Source organism: Xenopus laevis, chromosome 4L (assembly GCF_017654675.1).
Source record: "Xenopus laevis strain J_2021 chromosome 4L, Xenopus_laevis_v10.1, whole genome shotgun sequence".
Taxonomy (NCBI): domain Eukaryota; kingdom Metazoa; phylum Chordata; class Amphibia; order Anura; family Pipidae; genus Xenopus; species Xenopus laevis.
The window spans coordinates 90,809,173-90,829,030 of NC_054377.1; positions in this window are offsets into that span (position 1 = coordinate 90,809,173).

Genomic DNA, 19,858 nt, shown 5'->3' on the forward strand with positions numbered 1-19,858 from the left:
AGGTTCTAGGAGGTCCCCCGTAGGCTTAAACAGCAATTTGGCAGGTTTTAGATGGCGAATGGTCAAAGTAGACTTTTTAAAGATACAGTACATGATAAATTATGATATTCGAATTTTCCAATTTTTTTCTAGTTCGAATTGCCTAATCGAAGTACACAAAAATTAAAACGAAATTCTAATTTTTCTAATTCGAATTTTCACTTCGACCTTTGATAATTCTGCCCCTAAATGTCTGAAACTGCAATGTTTTCATATATCTATAACCTGGTCATGAGCAAAGGGAGACTTGACTAAGGGACAGGTTTATAAAAGGTTGAGTTGCATTTAACCCCAAAAATTTGAGTTTTCAAAGGTATTTTTCAGTGGTGGGCCCTTATCTCAAATATCTCAGATTTATTATACCCCGAAGCTGGAAATAACTCAAATGCAAAAATACTCAAGCTAAAACCTGTCAAGGTCATGTAGAAGTCAATAGCAGAGATCTCTTGAACCATTTGAAGATGTATGTAGCCTTCATGATGTTCAGTTTTTTTCTGTGGATTTCGATTGAAACCCAGATTAATTTGTGCAATTCGATTCTTTTTTTTTTGCCAAAATCATGAATAATTCAAATTTCCAGGGTGTTCATCCCGAATTTAATGATTTGAATTTTTTCTATTTGAGTTTTTTCTTAAATCGGAAAACATTCAAATTGTGAGCTCTTTCAAGGTATAAAAAAACCTCACAAACTTCTAAAACTCAACCTTTGAAAAATAACTCCCTAAATGGGACTTGAGCTGAAAATATTAGAAAATGAATATTATATAATGGCTGCTTATGTGGAATGTGCTACTTAAGTGCTGTCCAACCTCTCCACAGAGTGGAAATTCATTGCCAATTAGCAGTAAAATGATGATGTCATACAAAGAAGTATGAGAGAGAGAGCATAAGGCATATCCCATAACATATCACCAATAGTATTATTACAAAGTTTCAAATCCTGTTACCAATTACTACAGAATGTGAGTAAAAAATGTGAGTATCAGGTAAGGGCCCACCACTGACCACTCCTGGCTTCCATCAAATTTTCCACAAAATGAGTTGGGAGTTTTCCTATGTGTGCTCTCTGTCTTTTTTAAGTATTTCCCGGTTGGTGTGTATAAAGCTGAGGATCCTACACTACTGACAGCTGACTGGTTTGGGATTTGAGTGCAACGCAAAACCTGTATTCTTTTAACAGAGGTATATGAGGCTGGCTGAAGACCTTAAGCTTTACCTAGATAACAGAATAGGGCCTGAGGCCCTCCAGTTAGACAGTACCACACTACTTTATAAATACTTTTTTATATAAAAATGATGACTTAGTTCAGTGCAGTTAGTATAGTTGGTTCTTTTACTGACATGCTAAATAAGATTCATTAACTAGTGTATTTGTTAGTATGTAGTAAGTACTGTATTTTGAGAAACTTTACTTCCATAATGAAATTATTTCTTAGACTATAATAGCATGTTTGGGGAAGTAAACAAGACTTAATTTGTGTTTTAGCAGGAAGGGTGCACTATAAAGAAAATTTTGAAATAATAAATAAATTGAAGAATTGCTTTGACCCATTCCTACTGGAACATCCATAGTTATTCAGGGTAAAACAATGTTAAAGATTACTTAAATTAGAAAAAAACAAACTCTGTTTCCAACCATGCTTGCTTGCACTGATAGTACTTACAATAAAAGCTTGGTGGACAGTGAAGGAATGCAAAATGCTTTTTTGCTACAATTCATATAGCAGAAATGCTTGAGTAGTACACAAGTCCACTCCACCCTGCAAAGCGTGGGTCTGGGCCTCAGTTATGAAACAGCAGCGGTAATTAAAGTTTGGCAAACAATCATGAATGGTTGTCCTTCTATTTTTTAATCTGTTTTATACAAATAATCTTTGTTCTATGTGGAGTATAAAATAATTTTGTGTATTCGTATGGAGCACTTTAAAACTCCTGCAGTAATTATAGTTTAAATTCGGTGGACTTGCCATAAATGCAGCCCTGGAAATTGTATGTTATAAAGCCTCATTATCGCATGATTTGCTAAGCTTGTGGCTTTTTCTGTGGTTGCTGCTTTAAGGTAGGTCACCATTTAGTAAAGTATTAGTATGTTGTTTTATGCCCTATATCTTAGCAGCTTTGCAATTGCTCATTTATTTTAAAAAAAATTAAATTATTTGCTGCTAGTGATGGCAAATTCACGAATTTATTCTCTGGGACGAAACTGCAAATTTGCCACAAATTAGCTCCCATCACTATTTGCTGCCTTCTTCAATCCCTTTCCAGCTTTTGGACACAAAACTATTGCTCTGTGAGGCTACAGTGTTATTGTCATTGATACTTTTTGTAACTTCATTCTTACTTCTTCTTTCTATTTGAGTCCTCTTCTATTTATCTTCCAGTCTCTAATTTAAGTCACTGCCTGGTTGCCCGAGCAAATTGGACTCTAACAAGCTGCTGAACTAACAGCTAAATAATTAAAACACTACTTAAAAAATGAAGACCAATTGCAAATTGTCTCCATCCTACTAAAGTTAATTTAAGGGTGAACTACCCCTATTCCTTTAAGGTCCTTATGACATTGCTGCTGGTTAAAAGTAAGGTCTGCCCTTTATGAAAGGAATTATTATTTCAAATATAATTCCCAGCATACATTGGGTTATTTATTGTGCTTCCCACAAAAGGAATTAACAGTAGTGATTAAAACTTGCTGTTTCATATAATGGGAAATGGGAATGGGAAATAAACTGTGTAGTACATTTAAATTATGTTTATCTTAGCTTTCTTCAGTGAAAAGGGGATATCAAATTATTTTCCCCTTTGTGATTCTTCTCACTCCAGCTGGGAGTATGGATTTATAAATCCCCATAATCCCTTGGTGTTACTGATGACAGCTGCAGTTGAGTTGTCATAACAGAGCGTCATTCTGCAAATAGATTATCCCTATGGGAATTTGTTGTACGCTTATGAATATGTATGTGTGTTTGTATATAAAAAAGAGCTGCAGGAGAGCTCCTTAAAGGAACCAGATCTAATTATTGATAGCTGACAAATACAAGATAACAAATACAATGTCCATGGCTGTTCTGATTTTAATATACCCACGTGCCTTGTCAAAAGGCAAAAATGGTGAAAAGTATATCGCTTTATTTGATGTTATTCACATGCAGGCCCAGATTTGTGGTGATGCATGATTTTTGGCAAACTGTCATTTAATGGCACAACCTCCACATGATTGGAAGTAACATGGCATTAGGACATATGTGGATTTGTATAACATTAGTACCACATTGCCACTAGATGAGTCTTTTTAGTTAGACAAATAAATAAAATAAACAGTAAATATGTAGCTGTACCACGAGTTCCTGCAACAAACAGCAGTAGGCCAGTACCTACTGTTATTTGCAGTACACTAGTGTGAAGTACAGTGGTACTTTAAATTTGTGTGTTACCATGCATTGCAATTAATGCTTTATTGCACAGAAGATAACAATAAACTGCAACTTCCCTGCCGAAGTGTTTCTAAGAAAATGTATGAATATTAGAAATATTGGTTGAAAGATATTAGTCCTCAATGGCCATGTTCTTGCTTCTGATTGTTTGCTTTTCTGAGTTTCATGCAGAACCATTTATCAATGTCATTTTTCTTGAAGCTCTGGTTTGGTTAGTGCTGTAAAAGAATATGGAGCCTACTGAGTACAGGAAAACTCATAACCCCTATTTGAAGACAAAATGTAGATAAATCTTTGCACTTTTAGAAAATAAAGCTGTTATTTAAGTACATCTTCCAACATCCTCCAGCAATCAAGCCTGAGGCAGTAGATTTTTGCCAGATTCTGTTTCAACTGTACCTTATATCTGGCCATCTTTGGGAATACTAAATTGGCTGATTTTCATGGATATAAATAATGTGTAAATTTGTTGCAAATTTTGTTTGTCCCTGCATACACATTGGAGCAAATTTATCAAAGGTTAAGTGTTAACATTTTTTTTTAACTCAAATGACCTCGAAACTCGACTAGTATCTTGAACTTTTAAAATTCGAACAAATATTCCCGACCCTGAAAACTGGAAATGAATTTGACGGAACTCAAATTGAGTTTTTTTCTGAAATGTCAGGGAGGCTGTTAACATCTTCAAATGGGTCACCAGACCTCTGCCATTGACTTCTACATGAACTGGGCAGGTTTTTGGTGGCATATCTTAATTCGAGTTGTTCCTAGTGTCAACATATGATAAATCAATTAAATCAAATTCGAGTTTGGATTATTCCCAGCTCAATTTCTGAGTTTTGCCCAAAAATCCAACTCTAAAATTTGAATTTACCATTTAAACCTTAATAAATATGCCCCATTGTGTCAGCATATACTAATATGGACTAGTAAAAGAAACTTAAACAAGCATCCACTAGGTATGGAATAAGGGTTTGTGTATCTTACTGAACTTTCAGCTGCCAGTGTGTTGGAGTTCTGAAGCAGCCAGTGAGGTAATGATAGTAGGTCATTGTTGGGCATAAACAATAAGAATATTGAAATGCTAAAAATAAGCAATAATTGGATTTATTATTCACACAAGATGCAAATTCATGCAATCTTCAACAGAGATTAGTGCTTTCAGAGGAAAAAAGAGCTCAGGTAAGCACTATATACAATAGTTGAGGTTGCAAGAAAGACCAATTAGAAAAGGAAGATTGTATTAAAAATAGTAAAACTAGAAGTTTTACTGAAAAGGAAACTGGCAAATGCAACACAAATATAACCAGTTATAAGTAAATAAGTCAAACAGAATGGTTTGCTTTCCATTGACAGTCTAGCAGTGACTTGTAATTCAAGTTACAACTGAAACTATCACTCAATGCCAATCATACACTTACACTAGAACTCACTGGACATAATATAAAGGGTCTGATTTATGAAGGGAAAGAAATTCAGAGAGGATGTACTTGGAAGCATAAACTGAGTGGCCTTCTGCTATTGCAAAATCTGTAAATCAGATGAAGCAGTCAGAAGGCATGGCAAAATAATAATACAGCAGAGAGCCATTAAATAATTCCATTCAGGATTTTGAAAAAGGGAACCATTAAGCTCAAACTCATTCACCAAGTTTGTCCCTTCTAGGTGAGAAACAACATGGAGGTCTAAAACAGAAGATATTGGTGGACTGCTCAAATGAAAAGTCAGATTAGCAAAGCTAATATTTTTTATGAGCATGTATAAACATAGGAATTGAAAAATAATAATTTAAAATACTTGAAGCCACAGTGTTTTTATCTAACCATCTATAGCCAGGTAAAAACATTTAACAATAGTGAAGTTGGCCCTACAACAAAGTACATAAAAATGATGAAAGTAATAAAAGAGTAAGATTAAGAAAGATAAAGTTGGATCCTTTGAATTAGAAGAGATATCATCAATGTTGGAAGAAGGAACACTGAAAAAAAGTGATGAGAAGTAGATTTGTTTTTGTCAGTGAGATTTATAACTGTGTATTGGTTTGTCCCTGGATGTGATTAGAGTGGGAGCTGATAAATATATATATATATATATATATATATATATATATATATATATATATATATATATATATATATATATATATATATATATAGTTAATTGAATTGTATAAGTAGAAAGAGATATGGTGATTGCACTCAAATCACCCAAAACATGCCAGGGTAATCTGCAATATTATCATTCTTTATGAAGAAAAGTCGACTAAAGTTTACTTAAATCTAAATTTTCTTTATGGAAACATTAACTTAAAGTATTTTCATATTCAGTCCTTTATATGCAGATGTTAGTTGATAATATTCATAAATATTCAGTGTAAAAAATACAGTATAATGTTCTTTATCACTTTGTCAGACAAGCAGCTTATATGAAGGGGTCTATAAGCAGCTTCTTTCTTTCTTCAGTGAAAAAAGTAAGTACCACAAGGTCTTAACTTTACCTTTTTTGTAGTCTTGTTTTTAAGAGCCTTATGCAAAAAGTGTAGCATAGCTTCTGCTTCAGGGTTAATATTGAATGCAATGTAGCTGTATTGATGTCATACTGTATGTGGTGTCATATGCTGCTGTACAGCCATCTCATTTGAGCATGAGGGCAAAGGCACACCAGTAAGATGCTAAGGCAAGGTAAAAATGCTAGGTCCAATAAACAGTGGTTCGATAATTAAAATAAGTGAATTGCATTAATGGGTAAAATGTAGATGTTTTCCTTATTGATTTTGTTTGCTTCAAGACTTTCTTCTGCTCATGCCTGAAGCCACAGCACCCACAGGGCTACAAAAGGAAAAAGTTGATGCTGAAGATCTATATCAAGTTTCAAGTCATCAAGGGTGCATTTTACTTGATAGAACTAGCAGTGCTTTTTGTAATTTCTGCTTTCAAACAGCCTGTATGAGAGAGTAGCTAAGCATAGTGCTGTCCAGTGAAGGCAGCCTTGCTTAGTAAAACACTACTTGCAACTAGTGAAATTGCATATGGTTTGGTTAGGAAAGTGTACTGTGCACTGTGTGGATTTACAACAAAGTGGACATCATAGGTGGTGTAAATAAAATGTTAATATTAGTTAAAACATAAAGTAGTACTAAATGCCAAAGTGCAAAATAATGCATATAAGACATATGATTAGAATCCCCTTCTGGCAGAAATAACAGTTAAACATTGAACATAAATTTAAATGTAATTGAAGTCACCTTAAGAGAGTAGTTCACCTTTAATTTAGCTTTTAATATGTTATAAAATGTACTATTCTTAGCAAGTTGTTTTTCATGTTTGTTTTTGTTAGTCTTTAATTATTTGTCTTCTTCTGCTTCTTTCCAGCTTACAATGTAAAACACTTTATTAGTTGTCAGGGGTTAAGTAGATAGTTAAATAAGATATCTTTGTCATACATGGAACAATGCCATAAACAATAATCTGAACTGCACTGTAAATGGCATTAGTACATGAATGGGCAATTTAAGAGTAAGAGTTAGAGATTCCTAGCAGTTCACATGTTTTCCATTTATCAACACTTTCCTGAAAGTCAGAGAAGTGTTACTATTATTTTTATTAAACCTGATGAATGTGGCGATTTGTTTGGCTGCTTTGAGCAGTCTTAAATGAGTGAATGACTGAGGGGCAAGACTTATACAAGCTCCTTTAATAGTACTCACAACTGTTAAAATGGTGAGATTTAACACAACTGTTATGTTGTCAAAGGGTACAGAGCTTGCAATAAATATGATCCTTTTAGATTTATCTGTGTCTTTCTAAAGCCTGAAATATCTTTTTTGTTTTGGTTAATTATCCCAGGAGAAGATGCAAAGCTTAGCACTAGTAAAGTGGATTAAGCTTTGCATTAGGGAGAGTTACAGGGATAATTCCCAATCCAGTTAACTTTATACCAAAATCCAAAAATAGCTCAGTAGGTTTCTAGCAGAAGATAAGCTCATTATGGGCCTCCAGCCTATCGATGGGTCTTGATCATCTGTTTAGAGCATCTTTTTAAATTATACAATATCCAAGTGCAAATTTACAGTATGCCTCCTGTGTATGGTTGCAATGGCAGATCTATTGCATGCATTTAAACCAGCTTAGATATAGTTTGCATCTATATATCTAGGCTGCAATCTTTATTTTAAATGGGCTGATAAAGTAAATGAATCTAAGTAGCATTTCTGACCTGTAAGCCACAACCTCAATATTTCATTATTACAACAGTACTAGAAGATGAAATGCCAAATGCTGATTGGTTGCACTGGGTAATTTGACCAGGCCAATCTTCAGCTCTGTGTGCATAATGCCTAAGGGTCAAAATAAATAAGACATATTCACTTTTTCACAATAAAATTAAAGTGGTTGCATACATTCTTTGCTGTGTTGTTTACTTCCCTTGGTTGATAAAATCTACCATTGAGGTAGAAAGGAGGTCTTTTTTGCTGTTAATGCAGTATGAATATGAAGATACAAAGGTGCTTAGTGAGAATTTTTCATAGTCGATGCTCTGAGATCTTTTTTTTAATTTAAGGGGGCCTGTCTCCCAGACATAACTGTATAATAAAAGTGCTTTTCAACATATACAGTACATGAAATCCAAATTATTTTTTTTTCTATATTAAAGCAACCATACCTGTTTCTCAACTCATTAAAAATCCCATTCCTAAGGCACAACAGTTACTTTCACTTTCATTTCTGACCCATGTACCTGACGTCATCACATGCCACCGCCCTCTTCACTATCTATAACTGCGTAGCCTATGCATGGGGATGTGCATTGGGTCCCCCTTTCTGGCGCATACATTTAAGATGATACAAAACTTGCCTTCACAATAGTTTCCACAAAATGGCACCTGTAATTTCTTGCTGAATTCAAAAGAATGAAGGGAACATTATTTAAATCATTTATACAGTGTAATAAAGTTAATTTTGCTTGACTAAAAAAAAGAGAATTATTTGTAATTATTGTTTAGGTCTTCTTTGGACAATTTGTATTTTCCTGGCTAGAATCAAGTATATATACTAAAAACAGCTATTATAAAAAACTCTACACTATAATGGGGATATTTTCAGCAAAATATGGTATTCATAGGGCTCCCATAATGTAAAAACAAAAAAGAGGAACAGACAGCAGTGGGGTTAAAATGTAGTTGCATGCAAAGTGCAGAGGCAAAAATTTACATAAGCCCCACCCACCTTTAATAGCCATTCCCATTAGATATGTTTTGTACCTGCTCTGTCTGCACCATAAAATGATACACTGACCCCCTACATTAAATGGAACAGTGACCCCATGCCCTTTTCCTCACTTACTCTACCTCTTTGGTTTCATATCTTGTGTGATATTAAAGGCTTTGTATCTTCTTATTTTTTATGTTCTCAGTTTTCAGTTCCTTCTCATCCCCTCATTTCCCATATCATTTCTTCCTTCTTCCCCTTCCACTTTTATGCTTTTCCCACTTCCCATCTCTTATGCATTCCTGTTCTGCTCTCCTATTCTGTTTTTCTTCCTCATCTGCTCTACAAAATAATGTTCTATTATCCCCATACCTGTTTTCTGTCACATATCCAATCAATGAGTAATTTTGTAAGTAAGTGTAAGTATGTGCATAAGACTACTGGCAGCAAGTAGCCCCATGTGATCTTGAAATGCAGTATATTCAAAACACTAACTATATCTGTAGACTGCAACAGCATGCCCCACACTGGCAGGAAACAGATTGTCATGCAGTACTGTGTGATACTCTTTCAGATAATTCAAGTACCTGCTCCATATTGTGCTGGGCTGGCCACTTGCTATGGAACATCCCTGCATGCCACTGCATATACAGGGCAAAACTGCACTCTAATTGAAGAGCTTGTCAGAAAGATCCAATCAGAGCACCACTATCAATTTCATTACAAGAAAGGTATTTACAAACTAGAGTCCTGTAGAGTCCTGTAGCTGCAAACTCTGAATTCCAGTCTTGGAGGCACATTTTTGTCACATAATAACCATGTATACTGCCAAACAGAGTCTCCTGTAGGCTGCCAGTCCTCATATGGGCCAATCATAGCCCTTATTTGGCACCCCAGGAACTTTTTTCATGCTTATGTTGCTCCCCAACTTTTTTTGCATTTGACTCTGGCTCACGAGTAAGAAAGGTTGAGGACCCCTGCATTAGGCACTGTAAATTGAGTCCAAGACTCAAACGATGTGAGGCCCGTACTGCTTACCACTGTTCATACATGCTGCCCCAGTTTCTTTATTGTATTACTCAAAGATTTGTCTATCCTGTTCTACTTTGCCATGCTAATCCTGTTTAGTAAATTATCATGTTGACTTTAATCAATAGCATTTGTTCTTATTGATCAATATATGAGACATGTTTGTTATTCGTAATATTGCTGTGTTTTTATTCTACAAATAGTAGTCATTTGTTATTATGTTGACATATCCTATGAATGTTAACAACTTTTGGAACACTTGGGTAAAATTTACAGAGCAATAAGCAGACATCACCACAAATTTGCAAGAAGTCCTGTAGAAGTGAATACAGAGATGATAGAATTCTTCTGGTGACATTAAGGGAATTGTCTATTCATCTTAAATACACCGCTGGTTCTTTACTGTATTCAGGATGGGATTTAGCATGGCTACTGTTCTTAATTTGTTTTTTGGGAGGTCAGTGCTGACTATTTAATTTTTAGCGAAACTTTGCCAGCGTTTGGCTGCTGAGTCGCACTTTTTCATTTTTGTGAATTAGCATAGTGGTAGCGAATTAGAGCCTGACAAAGTGGTGCGAAAATTCCCCCTTATAGTGAATTTGCCCCAAAGTACTAGTGAGACCTAATAAGAGGAATAATGCAGAATGCTTATGAAATTATATCATTCAGAGTTTTATTTTACATATTGAACTTAAGAAACAGTAACACTACCGGTGCCTAGTGCAGTAATTATCTCTTGATTTCACAAGTGCTTGTTAAACCTGAGAAATATACAACACTTAAGTAGCATTGCATCACAAAGCCTTTGAGGCAGCCAAACAATATCAGCAGAGTATAAAAGAAGCTGTTAAATCCCAAGTAAATCTGGTTAGACACATTTTCAAGTCTGTTTTTTCTAACTGCTATTGTCTCAGGGAAAGGAAGGGGGGAACCTCATATTTAAGCCATGATTTTAATGAATATCATTAAAAATAAAACCTCAGACAATTATAAAACTGCCTTCTTCATCTTGGGAAAAAAAAACTATAATAAGTTTCACACATAAAGGGGCCCATTTACTTAGCTCAAGTGAAGGAATAGAAGAAAAAAAACTTCATAGTTACATAGTTAGTTACATAGTTAAATTGGGTTGAAAAAAGACAAAGTCCATCAAGTTCAACCCCTCCAAATGAAAACCCAGCATCCATACACACACCCCTCCCTACTTTTAATTAAATTCTATATACCCATACCTATACTAACTATAGAGCTTAGTATCACAATAGCCTTTGATATTATGTCTGTCCAAGAAATCATCCAAGCCATTCTTAAAGGCATTAATTGAATCAGCCATCACAACATGACCCGGCAGTGCATTCCACAACCTCACTGTCCTGACTGTGAAGAACCCCCTACGTTGCTTCAAATGAAAGTTCTTTTCTTCTAGTCTGAAGGGGTGGCCTCTGGTACGGTGATCCACTTTATGGGTAAAAAGGTCCCCTGCTATTGGTCTATAATGTCCTCTAATGTACTTGTAAAGTGTAATCATGGCCCCTCGCAAGCGCCTTTTTTCCAGAGAAAACAACCCCAACCTTGACAGTCTACCCTCATAATTTAAGTCTTCCGTCCCTCTAACCAATTTAGTTGCACGTCTCTGCACTCTCTCCAATTAGAATTTCGAATGTTTTTTTAGGCTACTTCGACCATCGAATTGGCTACTTCGACCTTCGACTACGACTTTGAATCGAACGATTCGAACTAAAAATCGTTCAACTATTCGGCCATTCAATAGTCGATGTAATGTCTCTTTAAAAAAAACTTGGACCCCCTACTTCACCACCTAAAACCTACCAAGGTGGCATGTTAGCCTATGGGGAAGGTCCCCATAGGCTTTCAAACAATTTTTAGGTCGAAGAAAAATCGTTCGATCGATGGATTAAAATCCTTCGAATCGGACGATTCAAAGGATTTAATCGATCGATCGAACGATTTTTCGTTCGATCGGTCGATCTAACTATTTGCGGTAAATCCTTCTACTTCAATATTCAAAGTCGAAGGATTTACATTCGGCAGTTGAATATCGAGGGTTAATTAACCCCTCTATATTCGACCCTATGTAAATCTGCCCCAAAGTGTTACTAGGTATTAATGGTACATCATTTGCTTTTGAGCAAGTAATATATAAGTAAAATGTATTTATGTTTGGAATGCATGTTTTATAAACTGATCACCTCCTACATTTTTTAATTGAATAACAATTTTTATTCATAGGTGGGTGGAATTCTCTCAGTTTTCAAGGTATTACAGTGATTTGGTTTAATACATTCAGATCTGTTAGTAATTAGTCCTCCTGTGAAGAAATGTGGTTCATTCCCCCAGGGAGTATATTGTTTATGCACAATAGATATTTTGCAGTAGTAAATTTAAGGGGAAAGGTTGCATACTGCTATGTTGAATGTAAACCTTGTAGTTCATGAAGTGCCACTATGTGCTAGACAGAGGTAACTATTCACAGCTAGAATATGCTGAAACATAATTGTAGTAACGAGAAGTCGAAATCAATGGAATAGTTTAGTTTAAAATACAAAGGTAATCATTTTTTCAAAACAATTGCTCCTTTGCCTAGAAATATACAGTTAGACCAGGTTATACTGGTAGGTTTGACTTGGCTGTTGATAAGTTGCCACACCTGTGACTACCTGTTTTATAGTTTTTGTTAAGACTATGAACAAACATAGGTTTTGTTCCAGTTGCTTAATGAATAAAAATATTTTGGCATACCTCAGCTGAAGTCAGGTCATAACTTTATGCCACTTTTTATGTATGGGAATTGTAAGGAGGGCCTTAGGACCAAACTTAAATATCCCCAACATGAATTTATAAATAGAAAATAAAAAATCAAACATCCCTAGACCTCAGTTTAAAAAAAGAGAAATTTCATTAGGATCCTTTCTGCTTTTGGCTGGCCTGACAATTACTCTGGCCCTAAAAATAGCATCTCATTTTATACTTTAGAAACTAAAGCAAACAAAGGAATGTGTATAACAAATGACACAGACATTGAACTCCAAGGGCTGCAAATCTATGCTTTTCACCCATTCTATATATATATATATATATATTTGCAAGAAGAGCGACACTCACAGGGTTTTCTTTGCAGTCAAAAATGTGTTTTACTTTTTTTTGACTGCAAAGAAAACCCTGTGAGTGTCGCTCTTCTTGCAAATATCTAGTATCTCTGTGCTGGCACCCAGGTTGCTACAAAGTCAATGGAGTGCACCTTTGGACTTGGTATATATATATATATATATATATATATATATATATATATATATATATATATATATATATATATATATATATATATATATATATATATATATATATATATATATATATATATATATATATATATATAGTCCATTTAAGACTTAACTGATGGATTGTAGTGCTCATACTCTCGTTAAACAATTGATGTAATTATTAGTTGCTACATTTTTAAAATATTGTATTTTTAAACATATTTGTAAACCATAAGTTGTCTAGTATAGAATAATGTATGCTCTTGCTGTATCACATTACTCAATGTACAATGCTTCCATAAGCGACACAGTACAATTTATACATATATTTTCAATGTTTTAATGAGAGATATTGAGAAGTCAATATTTATCTTTGGAAAACAGACCACAGCATCTGTCTCATATATAGTTTATAATGCATTATACCTAGGTATAATAAAGAGCCAATGAGCCCATAGAAATGAGCAGATAGATAATCATTTCAATAGCAAGTTTCTTGAAGGAACACACACCAAGGATCAAATGACTCAAGATTCAGCTTGTGCACTGGTGATGTAGAATGTCTAAATGATTCCAAATGTGCATGAAGATCACCGTGGAGAACATCACTAGAGCATGTTTGTGAAGAGTATCATTCATCCAGGTCATGATATATCTTTAGAAATAAGTCAAATCAACTGGACTTGCTGTGTTTTTCTTGAAGATGTTTCATCAGTCATCCAACTGGGTTTCTCAATTCAGAATGACTTGTAAAAAGATCTTTCTGGAATAAATACCCCGGAATCAGCATAATCTTTTTATAATAATCAGCATGGATTTTGTGAAGTTAGGTGTTGATTGTATTAGCATGATTGAAGCTTTACGGTGTTATTAAACCTTTCAGAGAGAGGTGCCAAAACAGCATTGTATGTGGCAGAAAATAGATGTCCTCTGGTCAGGACTCAGATGTGTAACTACAACTAAAGAAAAAAGGACACACTTTTGAAGACTGCCAAATCCAGAGACTAGAAGAATGAATGTTTCAAAAGAGGTGTTAAAGAAGCCATATATGTAAAAACAGATAAAAACAAGTTTGGATAGAGGCGGGGGTATAACATCTACTGTCCGCCACATACAATGCTGTTTTGGCACCTCTCTCTCTCTATCTGAAAGGTTTAATTACACCTCAAATATCCAATCATGCAAATACAATCAACACCTAAATCCATGAGATCCTTGTGGATTATGATAAACTGATTATTATGATTGGAGCAACATTCCAGGGCGTACATTCCAGAAAGATCTTTTTACAAGTCATTCTGAATTGAGAAAGCCAGTCGGATGACTGGTGAAACGTCTTCAAATAAAAAGACAGCAAGTCCACTTGATATGACTTATTTATACAGATCTCACTAGAGCAGAAACATGGCGGTGATGAAAGCACAGTGAATCAGATTCTTCTGCAGATTTATTCTGTAATCACACTGATCCTTCTAGTGGTTCCTTTAGCTCAAGTAAGCAGGGAATATTCCATATAAAGACACAGAGAGACTAATCAGATCTGAAATGGGTACAATGTATATACATTGTCTGACTTACTGGACAACAGAATAAAACATTTACTGAAATTCTGGTGCATATGTTTCTATGGTTTACAAGGGTCAGACCTGATTGATCCAGATGGCTAAATGTCTCTAAATGCAGCCACAGAGAATTACATTTTTACTAGAAATCTGATTCCTGTTATCTAATCTACTTCCTGCTTTAGAGCAGAAACAGTGACAATATCTTGCATGCCAAATGCACTGAACATATGCTGGACTTTGCGGTCCTAATCAAATGAATGAGCTTTCTGCCAATGTAATGCAATAACAGATTATTAGAGTAAACTAATACAATTATGTCTTGAAGACACATGCACGTGGATAAGATCCATGAAATAGCTTATAGTTTCTAAAAGAAGGCTATTATTTGCATTTGTACAGCATTCTTGGTAATCATGCCTATAGGATGCTCCCGTTGTTTGGCAAGATTAGTTGGGATGTAATTACTTTTAGTCTTTAACCCTTTAACAAATAAAGAGGCCAACATAGATAATTAGATGTACAGATGCACTTGCATCAGTGGTGGGGTGTCCAAATGCTTGCTCACTTCTCTAACATAATGATAGCCCTTTTGTCTGTACATGTGGGGGAAATGGCAAATCACAGACTGCCATTGATGTAGCCTGCCTCTAATAGCTTGGCTCAACAGCGAGTGCCTCTAATATTTGCCATAGACAATATACAAAAAATGCCATAGAGGGTATTTTCATTAGTTAAAAAAAGAGTCAAAATGACCAAAATTTCCTCTTTATATATTTTTGTTCAATATTTATAGCACTAAGCTTCCATTAAAAAACTGTGTAAATTACTCAAAGCATAAAATACCTAAGAATTTTCGTTAAAGTGGTGGTTCGCCTTAAAGTTACATTTTAGTATGTTATAGAATGAACAATTCTAAGCAACTTTTCAATTGGTCTTAATATTTTTATACTATTTTTATTATTTGCATTCTTTTGTGAACTACCACATTAATAAAAGGACTCTGGATTGCCTGTAGAAGAACCCAAATGAATAGTTCAACAGTAACCCAGGTGGCAATGGTGCAAAAAAATTACAAGTTGTAAGCAGACAGCCTTACTTAGAAGGAGCTCTGGGACCAGGTATCTCACTCAAATTCACCAAACTGTAATAAATATCAACCAGCTTAATACCCTCTCCATCATGGGCTAAATTAAATAAAATCCTTCTGCACAGAAATTTGATTATTCCCTTCTCAGCGGATCTGCTGTTCATGTCACCAACAGAAAGTATACAGAGAACAGTGCATAACTGCTATAAAGCAAGTGCAAATGTGCTGTATTTATGTACCTTACTAAAAAAGCTATTTCTGGCATCAAGAAATAAAAAAGCTGTGCATAACCTATAAAATCTTACAAAACCCTCCTATCAAATTTTAACTTCACATCAGTCAATAGAATTGTCACTCAAGATAAGGGAAAAAAACAAGAATGAAGAAGGCAAGTTATTTAATAGATGTGGTGGTAGACATAGAGCAAACTTTGTACCTGTTATTTGGGATGCACCAAATCCACTCTTTTGGCCAAATCCTTAATCCTTCATGAAAGATTCTGTTAAAAAAGTTTAGCTTCATGTGACGAAAAGTCACATGATTTTAAGGATTCTGTTTGACCAGGCACTTGGATTTGGCCAAATCAGAATTCAGCTGAAAATGCAGAATCCTATCCGAATCCTGAACTAAACGGAATCAGGGCATCTCTACCTGCTATTACAGTACAGTTACACTATTTAAACAAAGTATTTCTGGAGCCTGAGTGACAGGGAAAGATGAATATGACAAAACCTAACAACTATATAAAAGCCGTTTGTAAAATTGTAGAGCATTCACTGTGGTTCCTTTGAAAATTTAAAGGTAAACTATTGCGAAAATGAAAATTTAATATGAGCTTCCTCATACTGAAATAATAAATAAATAAGAAACATTCTAAATACAATTAAATTTTCTGCATTGTTTCTGAAATAATCAAGTTTATATTAACTATTCCTCTCTCAGCACCTGTTTCTCTTCATTCTGTCTTCATGGAGCAGTTGGGTGTCAGATGAATGATCCAATATATCTTATGGGGGGCTCCCTTTCCTAGCAAATGTATTAGAGCTCACTCAAATAACAGATTCCAGTACAGGTATGGGACCTGTTATCCAGAATGCTCGGGACCTGGGGTTTTCTGGATAATGGATCTTTCCGTAATTCGGGTCTTCATGCCTTAAATCTACTAGAAATTAATTTAAACATTAAATAAAAATTTGGACTATTTGGATAAAATGGAGTCTATGGAAGACAGCCATTCCATAATTTGGAGCTTTCTGGATATCGGGTTTCCGGATAAGGGATCCTATACCTGTACAAACAAAATCTAACAAATCTAACAAAATAACTGCCGTTTGCACAAATTTTGCATGTAGAGAGACAGGGTTTCTGGTGATTTTAATAGAGTGAGCCCAAATACATCTTCTAGGCAAAAGGAGCCCCCTTTATATTGGACCATTCATATGACACCTAACTCCTAAATGAAGAGAGAATGAGGAGAAACATGCTAAGAGAGGAATAGTGAAGATAAACTTGATTATTTCAGAAACGGTACAGAATGTTTAATTGATTGTATTTAGAAAGTTTCTTATTTCAGTATGCTAAGCTTTCATGTTTAATGTGAACAAATATTTGTCAGAGAATGTAAGATCATAAATTTTTTTTAAATTAATAACAAATAATGCTTTCCAATTTTACTAAATTTGTATTTCTTACTTTCCCTTTGTATTTCTCTAATGGGAATAGTAAGAATTCAAAATATAATCTTTTGCCCAGCTTCTATGAAGGTGTAGCTAATGCTGCCTGCAAATCAGCACTGAATAAAAAGTTTTTTTCTGTAAACTTTCTGAACACAACCATTCTCATTACCTTTTATAGCCCTTCTGCAAAGCCCTCCATGACATGTACACACTCATCATTGCACTAGCAATTATGTTATGTGAGTTGGGTATACACGTCTAAATAATCCAAGGGTGGTGAGAGGAGGTTCCTCATCATAGCAAATAGGCATAACATTTCAAGCTTAAATTGCAAAGGCACACTGGGGCTCATTTATCAACACTGGGCAAATTTGCCCATGGGCTATTACCTATAGCAACCAATCAGAATGCTGCATTCATTGTTCTTCTTGCAGCTGGCTTTAAAAAGCTAATCACTGATTGGTTGCTATAGGTAACAGCCCATGGGCAAATTTGCCCAGTGTTGATAAATGAGCCCCATTATTTTTACTGTGGAAGGAAAAGACCAACATTTGTATAAACTGTAATTTTTCCCTAAAATCCAGAAAGAATTCTGTTGTAGAAGATATGCACATAAATGTGGCATTTTAATTGCAAATTTAAATTTTCGTGCCCTTGTGTTACATCATATGAATAGTAATTTAACAATTCAACTATTATTATTAATTATGTTCTTAAAGATTCAGAGAATTTTAAAATATGATGAATTTCTCCATCAGATGCGAAAACTATAGTGACAAATGGGGAAGAACATGTTTTTTTATAACTTCAAAAAGTGGATGACCTCTGTGTCATTTGGAAGAATCCATTCAGTCATCTGCACCTTGAGTACAATTTGCTAAGTGGATCTGTGACTTTAAGAGACTGAAAAAGTCTCTTTATAACAGCTGAGTTGCACTTAGCAGCGCAAAGAGGCAGATGGTGTAATGTCAATGGGGAATTGTAAATATTGATCAGCCAAAGTATCCTGAGGGTGGAACGGGTTAGGAAAACTGGAGTAGTTTTACTTGGTTGCCCTCTGATGAATTAACCCATGGCATGTGGAATAGAAGAATGAGCTGTCATAATAAAAAATGGTATATGATAAACAAATACATTTTACACAACCTACTAGCATAGTGGAATTTGTCTGCCAATATGCTATGTGATTTTCATTTTATCACACATTAGGTATGACACATTTCATGAACTACTAAGCAAAAACATTGTAGAAAGTTAGTGATAGCATTAATCAATGATGATCATAACTTGGAATAAATGGAGTTCAGCTCACTTTACACAATACTAGAGGTGACACTTGTTGGGATTTGAAAGGCAAATTTAAGAAAAGGTAAATAGTATACTTCCAAAACAATTGCTTTCTGCATATACTTAGAAATGCTTTTAAAATAAGTGTTTTCGCAACCCTAAGAAAGTATATGAATAGAAGGAATACCTTTTTAATAAGGAGTGTTACCGAAAAAAATTGCCACCTTCAAGCTGACCAATTCCATGATCTTTTATGGGAATGTTTAGAGACTATTTTAGTTTGAGATATGATAAGACCTTTCCTGCTTATAAAGATTATATCCAACATCTCATGCCCCAGACAAAGGCTAAAGCCATACAGATTATTCCTCTATTCACAGTGGATTGACTCCCCTCCATCTAAACAATACTATTGAAACATGTTTCAGAAATAGATGTAAAGTAAATGAATACAACTAGGGTTATATGGTGGTTTTTATTATGAGAAACTTGCAATACTACATTTTCCAGACCAGTAGAAGAAAAAATGAAGTTACTGCTGTATACAATGGAGGTAATTACAGGTGACAAAAGGCAGTCGACATATCTATCATTTTGCGCATCTGTGTGCCCCAAAATGGATATCTGCTCTGCAAAGGATACTATTATTTACTCCATCCTGTATGTGGGCTCTGTTAGTTCTGTTAGGTATGTGCCCTTTAATATATTACTGATGAGCATATTTTAAGCAACGTCTACATTGGTTTTAAAGAGATTCTGACACCAGAAAATAACCTTTTTTAAATCTATCATAACATTATCTTTGAATGTTATTTGTAATTTTGCCATAAAAGTATTTCCCTGATGCTTTTATGTTACCAATGTTAGCGACATAACCTATAGGCAACTTTTAGGGGCACATTTACTAAGCTCAAGTGAAGGATTCGAATGAAAAAAACGTAGAATTTCTAAGTATTTTTTTGGGTACTTTGACCGTTGAATAGGCTACTATGACCTTCGACTTCGATTTGAACGATTCAAAGTAAAAATCATTCGACTATTCCACCATTCGATAGTCAAAGTACTGTCTCTTTAAAAAAACTTCGACTACATAAACCTACCGAGGTACAATGTTAGCCTATGGGGACCTTCCCCATCACTTTTCTAAGCTTTTTTTGATCGAAGAAAAATCCTTCGATCGATCGATTAAAATCCTTTGAATCGTTCGATTCAAAGAATTTTATCGCTCGATTGAACGATTTTTACTTCGATCGTTC